The 9,541-nt window shown below is 41.5% G+C and overlaps 1 long non-coding RNA gene across 12 annotated transcripts in view; it reads left to right on the top strand.

The window, feature by feature from the left end:
- LOC121024914 (uncharacterized) overlaps positions 1 to 8,433 on the top strand; it is a 59,844-nt gene extending 51,411 nt beyond the window's left edge. For 9 of the 12 annotated variants that reach the window (XR_005787869.1, XR_005787870.1, XR_005787867.1 and 6 more), the window contains 4 exons: positions 347 to 506; positions 3,496 to 5,880; positions 6,917 to 6,975; positions 8,344 to 8,433. This is a non-coding gene — a long non-coding RNA (uncharacterized LOC121024914). The remainder of the gene's footprint in view (positions 1 to 346; positions 507 to 3,495; positions 5,881 to 6,916; positions 6,976 to 8,343) is intronic. The other 3 variants (XR_005787861.1, XR_005787868.1, XR_005787860.1) reach the window with 3 other exon arrangements.
- The last annotated feature ends 1,108 nt before the right edge of the window (positions 8,434 to 9,541 follow it).

Raw genomic sequence — 9,541 nt, 5'->3', positions numbered from 1 at the left:
AAAATAAATATTTTGAAAAAAGATTCTCTCACTCCCTCTGCCCCACTCACATACTCTCTCTCTCTTTCTCTCTCTCTAAAATAAGATAAATTAAAAATAAACTCTTCTTAAAAAAATAAACAAATTAATAAATAAATAAAAGATACCCAACAAATGGCCTTTTAGCCTGTAGGTAACTATAATCAGTGACAGTTATGGGGAAGTCCTTCCTAAGTCAGTTTGTCTCTTTCAAGACCTCTGCAGTATTGAGCTAAAAAATATTTTTCCGCAGCTTCAACTTAATCAGCATATTTGTATTGTACCCCAACTCAAGAATATTGCTTTATTCTGTCTCCTGCATCTTCAGTTTCTCCTCTGCTGCCTTTTGAGCTGCCAGGCACTGTGCTGGGTGATGGGGATATGGAGACGAGTTAGACACAGTTCCTGCCCTCAGGAGTTCTCAGTCTAGTGAGAGAGTTCGACATGTACACAGATAATTACAACATATGGTATGCTCTACAATGGAGGTATGTACAAGATACTATGGGGTTCAGAAGAGAAATCATTTGATTGAGTGGGGAAATGCCTGAGGTTGGAGGAACTGATGCTTAGGTGGATTCTTAAAGGAAGTAAAGGTTGGCCAGGCAGAAAACAGAGAAGGACCTTTTAAGCAAAGGCATGGACACTGGAAATAGAATGATGAAATGGGGGAACTGCAAGTAATTCCTGAAATTAGGTTAGAAATGTAAGCTGAGAATAGATCCTAATAAGTATTCCATGAACTTTGGATTTCGTTTGGAGCGTTTAAGTAGGGGATGCTTTTGAAGATCACTTTGGCAGTACTATAGAGTATGTTCTGGAAGATTTTCAAACCTGGACAGGGAGATTAGTTAGAAATACACTTAGTAGAGAAAATGATAAATGATCGAAGGCCAAAAGGATTGGGAGTGGAGAAGAGGGGATAGACTCTTAAATAAGAGGCTATAAAAACATGGACAGTTCTAGAACATGGAAAAATTAAGGTGGTAAAGAGGGAAAAATTAGGGCTCTCAGACTTTGGCAAATGTGCGTCCACCTACTTCCATTCCTGGCCTTGTTGAGATCCTCTCATGTTTATTATGTTTATGAATGTTTATTTATTTATTTTGAGAATGAGAAAGTGGGAGTTGGGGGGAGGCAGAGAGAGAGGGAGAAAATTCCCAGCAGGCTCTATGCTGTCAGTGCAGAGCCCAACGTGGGGCTCCATCTCACAAGCCGTGAGATCATGACCTGAGCCCAAATCAAGAGTCAGAGGTTTTTCTGACTGAGCCACCCAGGGACCCCATCCTCTCATGTTTTTTAGATGGGCATTGCTATTGATTTCTTTTGGACCAGAGCTTGACTGTACAGATTTGATAAGTTTTGTTCTGGGATGGCAGCTGTATATGAAATGTTGATTCTCAGAAAGACATCTGAACAGCTGTAGACCTCTAATAGTATTACTTGGTTCCTTGCCCTTCTCATCAGTAGTAGGTTTCCCTCACCATCACATTGTCTCCCAAAGTCAGAGAGGAAGCTTTTCCCTCTAAAACCCACTCAGGGGAGAAATGGCCCTAGTTGTGACTGTCTCAATTGTTTTATTGTTTGTTGAATGAAAAAAATGAATCATCAACAGACATTAATTGGACACCTGCTCTGTAATCTCCATGGACTCAGCTTAGGGATTTTACAACGTTTGTGGTTACATCTCCAAGTAAAATATATCCAGTAATCAAAAATCTAAACATATTCAGTATTCATTTCCTGTTTTCTCAAAGCAATATAAAAATGTTCTGTGGACAGTTCTCCACCTAAGGCTCAGAGTAGTGACCTTAGGGATTCAGAGAATGGATTTCTGTGACTAGAATGATTAATAGGAGATTATATTTAAGTAGACCTTATGTATTTTCAGTGGACCTTATGTAAGTAGCCATCCTAGAGGGCAGTAGGGGGAAGAAGGATTGGGAGAGGAAGCTCTGAGTAGGACGGCAAAGCAGTACGTAAGAGTCTGGGCCTTGGGACTAAATATCCTAGGCTCAAATCTGCTCTTAAACTCACCAGTGTGGTATTGAGCATGGTTTTTCACCTCTCTGGGACTTGCCTTTCTCTTATGTAAAATAGGGGTAATGGTCTTTTCTGCATGTAAAATGGGGATAATGGCCTTTTCTGTGATGATTTGGATGGGGATGGGGGTAGATGTAAGGATTTAATGGGATTATTGTACATTTCTTAGAACAAGTCTGGAATGTGCCAAATGCTATTATCAACTGTCGTTACCACTAATAATGATGTTGACCATGTCTGGGATTAAAAGAAGATAGTTAACCAGAGGTGCTTATGTTTTACATTGTCAATGAGGCTCTTCGGGTGTGAGAAAGAAAGGGAAACTAACTGGCCTGAAGGTTTTCAATGGTATGTTAGTATGAAGTCAACTCTCTACCTTCTTTTTCTTCTCTGCCAAATAGGTTGGGAAACCAGATGAATTTTGTCCATGCCCTGATCACTAATCTATTGCCTTTGCTCTTATTTCCAAATAGAAACCTGTTGAAAAGTTGTGTTACACCTGAATAAAGGTTATCCTAAAAATGTAGAAAAATGCTTTGGAGTTGGTCAAAACTGGACTTGAAACCTGACTCAACTGCTTACTAGCTGTGTGATCTAAGACATGTTACTTAACCTTACTGAACCTCAGTTTTTTCATCGAATATAATAATTAATTTGCAGGGTTTCTCTGAGGATATTGTGAAGTGTATGTCATAAGCACTAAGTCATAGCTGTCATTGTTAGTTCTTGGGATACTCACCACGTGACAGAAACAACAGCGGGCCCTGGTGGCTGGGAGGACTGCATGGATCCAACCTCAACCTGGAGTTGTGCTCTTCTGAAGAAATCCTACTCGGATGGATATAATACAACCTGCTAAGTGTCCTCGCACTTATCAGGTTGTATTATCATTGTCCGTGTCTATGGCTCTCGTCTACCAGACTCTAAATTCCTTACAGGCAAGGACAGTGCCTTGTTCATCTTTGTATTCGGTGCCTAATCCCGTGCACATTGTAGGCCTCATTAAATGTTTGTTGAATGAAAAAATGAATCATCAACAGACATTAATTGGGCGCCTGCTCTGTGATCTCCATGGGCTCAGCTTTTCCCCGCCAGTTGCCTACAACGTCCAAGCTGTCTTCAATATGCTTTCTCCTGGAGCTTACTCCTATCTTCTCACTCTTTTGCTGAGGACTTTTCTGTGTAGTACAAAGATAGCAGATATACTTCATCTCAAGTACCATCTCCAATCGGTCAATAGTACCTGCCTCGATTATGTTTCACAAAAAGGATGCTGAAGCCAGGTCTCACTCAGTTCAGTGTGAAAGAGAGTTATAACTAATTAGCTATGTTTACTGAAGGTGGGAGAAGGGGGAATAGCAGCCTAAGTGACACATATATATCATATTTAATATGTTTTCCGTGAAATATTCTGTTTCCATGCCTGTATTTTAGTCTTGGCTACTTGCAGATGTTGCATGCCTGCTGCTGCTGCTGCTGCTACTACTACTACAGTTGCTGCTGATTGCTCCTTGGGTAGGACCAAAGTGATCATTGATCAGAAACTTCATCCTCACAGTCTGGGGGTTGCTCCTGTGGCTGGTATTCACAGTTTCCCCTTTCAACTTTACCTCAGCTATCCCCTTACCTACAGTGACAGGTAGGCCTCCACTTTCCATTCACCACTCAACAGGCTCCTATTTCCTTTTCCTTCTTTAGTCTGATTAATGACTCTTGTTCCATGAGAAGCCTTCTTTCTGGTAGAAGATGTGACAAATAGAGTACAAGTTAAATGATCCGTCAGGGCGCTACAGTGAGTCGTATAAGCTGCCCTTTAATGTGGGAGAAAATGGAGTATGCTTGCAGACTTTGGGGCAGGAAGAACAGAGAAGGAAGTCATTGTTGATGGGGGAAAGAAAGACACTAACAGATGGAATAAGTTCCTGAAAAATGATGGCAGAAGGGAAGGTGAAACCTATGACTCTAAAATAGGGGGAGAGAGAGCACCTCAGATGAAAGGAATTACCTCCTCGCTGGAGCATAGGGATAGGAGTTAGGAGAAACATGTGACAAGGGTGTTGAAGATTTGTAATTGTTGATGTGGATGATGGAGAGGAAGCTGACAGGATTATGGGACAGGGATTATGGGACAGGATTATGGGGACAAATAATCCAGGAACAGGATTATGGGGACAAATCCAGGGACAGGATTATGGGACAAACCAGAGTCCAAGGGATATTTGGGCCAAAAGGCTAGAGTGGGGCCTTTCGGTCTATTAAAGTGAGATACTATTATATTAAATTATATACTAAATTAAAGTAAGAAACCAGAAACTTGAGAAACTTTAAAGTGGTCTTAGGCCACCAGTCACAAGTAACTTGATTGCCTGGGACTGACCTTTATTGGTTGAGGGATGGACAGCTAGCAAGAGAGGGGCTACACAGAAATGAATTTGAAACTCCAGACTATATGTGGAAGGAAGTTAGACCAGAAGTGAGCTGAAAGTGTGTGAATGAAAAAAGGCCCTAGTGTGATCAAGATGGGTGTTGGGTAGTTGGAAATTGGAATAATAGAACCTGTAATCAGAGAGTGGATTTTGAAACATTAAGATTGCAAAACCAGAGTGGTCAAGGTAACTTGTGAAGTGAGGTTGTCAGATGGTCAGTTACATAAATACTGAAGTAACCCCGGACTATAGCAAAAGCCAAGCTGGGAATGAACTCTGGAGGCCAGGTGTAACAGGCCTTGATGCCTGAGGAGTGATTTAGAGGTTGGCACATGGCAACTGTGCAGGTGTAAGAGAAGAAACGATGTAGTGGGATAGTTGTATGAGCCACGGAGGAGCGGTAGGGATCATTAGAAGTTACCAAAACCATGATCTACACATTGCTCCGAGGTGTTGGCTTGCAGAATGCCTAGCTAAAGTGATCCCCTCCTCTATCGGGTGCTTGCTCTATACCCAGCACCTTGCTGTGTGCTAACCATTTACCCTGTCTGGGTCTGTCACATATCAGGTATGAGAAAATAAGCAGCATTCCCGAGCAAGGACAGTTAGGGGAGCTGCTGGCCCTTTGAATTGACAGAATGCTGTGGCCGTGTCTACAGACTGGTCAGCTTGAAGTGGCATCAAAAGATTTCTTTTGGACCCAAATTTTTCCTTGACCTTGACCTAACTTTATCCATGTGGTACAAGTTTGTGTTGGCTGTTCCATAATGTACTTTGACTTCTGAGTCTCTGACTTGAGGAGTATGCTAGAACTGTCCTTTAAAAAACAACAGGCACAGCACATTAAAAACACAGATTAATTAACTAGAACAAAGGGGCCCTGTTACATAATTGAGCTTTTAAGATAAAGGATAGACAAAAGAAAGCTCCCATCAGTGTGTAACAACAGCACTTTGTGACAGCCACTCTAAGGTCAGGATACATCTAGTTTAGTGGCCATATTGTACATATTCCCTGTGTTGTTGGGAAGAAGGGCTGGAAATTGATGCAGAGAGATGTCCCTTAGGACTTGGAATGTAAAGTTTAGGAGAAGAGAATCTCCATGAATCCTGTGACACTGCATGTCATCATTTTTCCTCTGTTATAGTCTTTGAATGAGTCAATATTTCAATGAAGGGGTAGAGCCCTTGAGACAGAGTTCCCAGGCCCTTAGACGGTGCATCCCCTCCTTTGGGGCCGCTTTATATTTATTCCTCAGGAAGATCTGGTAGAAGACTTCGTGTGAGGAAGAAGAAAAAGAAAGAAGCAGAGAATCACTACAGCATGTCTTCATATCAGCTTCACAAAGCACGACTCAACAGAGGGCTTACTCTCTTGAGACTCCAGACCACAGGTTGCTCTTTTCAATTGCACGTTTGGCCCTCTCAGCTACTTCCTACATTCAGAAATTGTACTGTATGTGCATGTACGAACTATCATTTCCCATAAAGACTACCCTGTGTTCACAGCAAAAAAAAAAAAAAATCCCTAAAATAAGGTATAATGCTTGTTCTGTTAGGTTTCCAATAGTCACAAATTGCTGGATCTCCACTGCTGTAATACAGGCCACCAGAGATGAGTTTGGGTTTCGGAAACAAAGGACCCCAGCTTCCTGGAAGGAAGGCAGTCAGTTGACTTGAAAGTAACCCCTGTCCCTGCATTCTTATTATTTCTTTTTCCTTCAGCCCCTTGACTAAGATACCACTGATGAAAGCAAACAAAGCCATACTTTCCCCTTCCGCTGGCACTTTTCTGGCCTACATATATGCCTTTAGGAGTCACTGTCTCTTTATCAGCACTTCCTTCTTCCCATCTCTTAAGACCCAGAGAGTCATGAATGCTAGAGTTGGGGTTGAACTTGTCACACCTACCTCCTGCAGTTGGGGAATACTAATGTTAATCAGCCTGATACCCACTTCCACCTGATAATCATGGCAGCCACTGGAGAAGCTGTACCAAAGGCCAGCAACCGTATGGACCCCAGCCCCAAGACTCACTCCTGATGTCTCAACTGATTGTGAAAAACTAGTAGGAGGGCTTGCCCCACCCCAGCCCCCTTCTGAGTTGGTCATCAGAGATCAGGACTTGTCTTAGGGCCTATGTTACATAAGGACAGATATCTCATAAACAGTATCAGGAGTCCTGGTTACCTTTTATCTCTCTTGGGGATGGGCAGGATAGGGCATAAGGATAAGTGGTAAGTCTTGTGCCTTTCAAATATATTCCCAGTGATTCCTCAGGACACCCTTGGTCACACCATCTGGTGCCTAATCCTGGGTCTCGCCTCTTCAAAGCTTTCCTAGTGTGTTCCTTGCTCTCACTAACCACCTTTTATTTCCTGCCCCATCCTGATGGATTTCAGCAGGTGTTTTTTCTTTTCCCTTCCTCAGGCCATCTGTAACAGCCTTTCATCTGGAAGGAGCCTTGTGAATGAGTGAATGAAACTTCAGTGAGTGTTTACAATGACACCCATGTTTTTCTATGGATATAAGGAGAAGGAAGGAGGCTATGAAATGCCATCATGGAGTAACAAAAAATTGACATTTTAGTGGATATTGAACCTAGAAGCCTACATGAATGAAGGAAGCAAACCTGAGATTCTGATGTTTGTGAGTGAAGAGAGGAGTGAACTCCTTACTGCTGTTAGTAATGGAAGAAGAGAGGGGAGAAAAGTGAGGGAGGTCATACAGTCCTTCACTTCAGTGGAGGGAGTGCTGAGACTTGCTTCATAAACCAGTAACTTATTAAGGTGGATTGGGGAAGAATTGTTGCACTGCACTATTTCTTTTGCTGTTTGTGTGAAGTCACTGCCAGGCACTGTCCTCAGGTAGAGCTGCCTTTGTGGAGGTTTCTGTTAAACCCTAATGAGAAACAACCCAGAACAAGGTTTGTGACTTAGAACTCTCTGGTTCGATGACAGAGTTTTAAAGAGGTCGAGGACAGAGGAAATAGCACAAGTAGTACCAGATAGCCTAGTTTTTCTTATTGGATGGGTGAGGTAGAGGCAGAGGGCACAATGATTCTAGGCAACTCCAAACCCCTGGTAAGGCATTAGGAAACAATATAATGAAAGGTTAGCCCTTAGACCTATTGATTTGTCATTCCCCAGAGCGTGATAGATTATCTAAAAGAACAAGGAGAGCTGCTTTGGAGAAAAGTTCTAAAAGATTCTTTCAGAGAACAGATTTAAAAGATGGGGAGCTTCCTGTTATGTAATATGGGCATTATAGCTTTTAAAGACTTCTGTTCCAAATAGCCAAATTATGGAAAGAGCCTAAATGTCCATCAGCTGATGAATGGAGAAAGAGATTGTGGTTTATATACACAATGGAATACTACCTGGCAATGAGAAAGAATGAAATAATGGCCTTTTGTAGCAACGTGGGTGGAACTGAAGAGTGTTATGTTAAGTGAAGTAAGCCATACAGAGAAAGACAGATACCATATGTTTTCACTCTTATGTGGATATGGAGAAACTTAACAGAAGACCATGGGGGAGGGGAGGAAAAAAAAAAGGAGGGAGCCAAACCATAAGAGACTCTTAAAAACAGAATAAACTGAGGGTTGATGGGGGGGGGGGCGGGGGGAGGAAGAGGAAAGTGGGTGATGGGCATTGAGGAGGGCACCTGTTGGGATGAACACTGGGTATTGTATGGAAACCAATTTGACAATAAATTTCATATAAAAAATAAAGACTTCTGTTCCCTACCTAGATCATGGAAGTTGACACTAGTATCAGCCTGTGGCTGCATAGGCCAGTATTAACATAGAAGTATCGTGCTCTTGGAGAGATCCTGCCACTCTCTTGCTTTGACAGGTGTTCAGCTGCAATACAAGTCCAGTGCTTGAAGAAGCAAAGAGGGCAACAAGCCTCCAGGGGACAACAGTGTGGTCTTCTAAGTGAAGATAGCAACAGAAGAGATCACGGACTTGGCTGGATTGGGCTGGGCTTGTTTGTTCAAAATTTTAAAAATACTTTTTTTCTTGGGGCGCCTGGGTGGCGCAGTCGGTTAAGCGTCCGACTTCAGCCAGGTCACGATCTCGCGGTCTGTGAGTTCGAGCCCCGCGTCGGGCTCTGGGCTGATGGCTCAGAGCCTGGAGCCTGTTTCCGATTCTGTGTCTCCCTCTCTCTCTGCCCCTCCCCCGTTCATGCTCTGTCTCTTTCTGTCCCAAAAATAAATAAACGTTGAAAAAAAAAATTAAAAAAAAAATACTTTTTTTCTTGACCATAAAAGTAACATGATCATTGTTGACAAATGAAATGAAAGGTATAAATTAAAAAGTAAAGAACACCTATAATATTATAACCAAGAAAACAACTCAACATTTGAGTGTTTCCCTTTGTTCTTGTAAAAAAGAATGTGTGGAACACAATTTTTAAAGTTTTTTTTTTTTTTAATTCCAGTTAGTTAACATACAGCACTCTATTAGTTTCAGGAGTGTGACTTAAAAACAAAACTGACATATTGTATATGTTGTTCTCTAACTTTTTTCATTTGAAAATAAACATATTTCTACATCATTGGCATTCTTTGAAAACACAGTATTTTTTTTTTTACAGGGCTGTTGTGTTTATTTTTTTTTCAATATATGACGTTTATTGTCAAATTGGTTTCCATACAACACCCAGTGCTCATCCCAAAAGGTGCCCTCCTCAATACCCATCACCCACCCTCCCCTCCCTCCCACCCCCCATCAACCTTCAGTTTGTTCTCAGTTTTTAAGAGTCTCTTACGCTTTGGCTCTCCTCCACTCTAACCTCTAAAACACAGTATTAGGTGTTACATAATGTTTCATATGAATCTAACAGAATTTATGTAAAAAAATAACATGCTACTGGACATGTTGGATATTACCAATTTTGCCTATAAAATGTAATAAACATCATTGTATGTTAATTATTATGTGCATTTCTAATTATTTCTTTGCAATAAATTTCCAGAATTGGACTCACTGAGTTTGAATGAGAGTATTATTAAGGCATCTGAAAGGTATTGTTGCATTGTCTTCAATAT

This window comes from Herpailurus yagouaroundi, unplaced genomic scaffold (genome assembly GCF_014898765.1).
Source record: "Herpailurus yagouaroundi ecotype Mexico unplaced genomic scaffold, PumYag 67375, whole genome shotgun sequence".
Classification (NCBI taxonomy): Eukaryota; Metazoa; Chordata; class Mammalia; order Carnivora; family Felidae; genus Herpailurus; species Herpailurus yagouaroundi.
Note: the sequence above shows the minus strand (reverse complement) of the source record. Positions and strands in the feature narration are given on the sequence as shown.